The sequence below is a fragment of the Lynx rufus genome, unplaced genomic scaffold (genome assembly GCF_022079265.1).
Source record: "Lynx rufus isolate CCGP_SWC_20201006 ecotype Redwood Valley unplaced genomic scaffold, mLynRuf1.p SCAF_3, whole genome shotgun sequence".
Taxonomy (NCBI): Eukaryota; Metazoa; Chordata; class Mammalia; order Carnivora; family Felidae; genus Lynx; species Lynx rufus.
Window position 1 is genome coordinate 63,999,570 of NW_025814845.1, and position 1,228 is coordinate 64,000,797.

General features: G+C 38.8%; 1 pseudogene; it reads left to right on the forward strand.

Moving 5' to 3' along the window:
* Positions 1–221: 221 nt before the first annotated feature.
* On the forward strand, positions 222–709 carry LOC124520651 (60S ribosomal protein L23a-like; annotated as a pseudogene).
* The last annotated feature ends 519 nt before the right edge of the window (positions 710–1,228 follow it).

Consider the following 1,228-nt stretch of genomic DNA (forward strand, 5'->3'; position numbering starts at 1 on the left):
CCCCTCAAATCTAGAATCTGTACCACACAATTTAGCACCAGATAACTGTATACTGTTTCCATTTGATACTTTTATATGTGTTGTTCTCAGTTTCCATCAAGATTGTAAACTAGGTAGCCACCATCAGATCTCACATTTCCCTGCTATCCAACAACCCACCTCACCCACCAAGCACCTAGCACGTGCTCAATAAATACTTTTCATACAGCCCTTTCATAATGATGGCGCCAATAGTGAGGAAGGAAGGCCTTGACCCTCCCAAAGCTGAAGCCAAAGCAAAGGTTTTGAAAGCCAAGAAAGCAGTGCTGAAAAGTGTCCACAGTCACCAAAAAAAAAAAAAGAAAAGAAAAGAAAAATCCATACATCATCTACATTCTGAAGGCCCAAGACAATGAATCTCCAAAGGCAGTCCAAATATCTTCAAAAGAGCACCCCCAGGTGAAACAAGCTTGACCACTATGCCATCATCCAGTTCCCCTTGACTACCAAGTCAGCCATGAAGAAAATAAAAGACAAAAACACTCTTGTGTTCATTGTAGATGTCAAGGCCAACAAACACCAGATCAAACAGTTTGTGAAGAAGCCCTAAGATGTTGACGTGGCCAAGGTCAACACACTGATCAGGCCCAATGGAAAGAAGAAGGCATATATTTGATCAGCTCTTGACTATGATGCTTTGGATGTTGCCAACAAAATTGGGATCATCTAAACTGAGTCCAGGTGGCTAAATCTAAAGTATTTCACCATTAAAAAAAAAAGTAATATTCATATATTTAAGTCTGATTTCAAAATAAAACCCAAACTATTAGATAATAATTGCAAATTACATTCTGGAAGACATTTCACCAGATATTCACACAGCTTTCTCCCTTATTTCATTCAGCCTCATGCGCATATAACAGCCCCTCCGAGAAGCCTTCATTGACTACGTAATAGAGAACTTCCTACCACTTTCTATCACCTTATCCTGATTTCTTTCTCTTCTTAGTACTGTGACTGCCTGATGCAGTGTTGAATATACTCCCCACTATAGTGAGAGCTCCACTGTCTTTCTTAATACTCACTGTCTTATCCTCAGGGCCTAGAACACAACCTGGTTCATAGTGACACTCAGTAAGTAAGTATGGAACAATTTGTGAATGAATTAAATTTGTACCTATACACACACATACACACAAATATATATAATTGGCTTCGCAAAGGTTTAACTATAATACAAACTTCTATT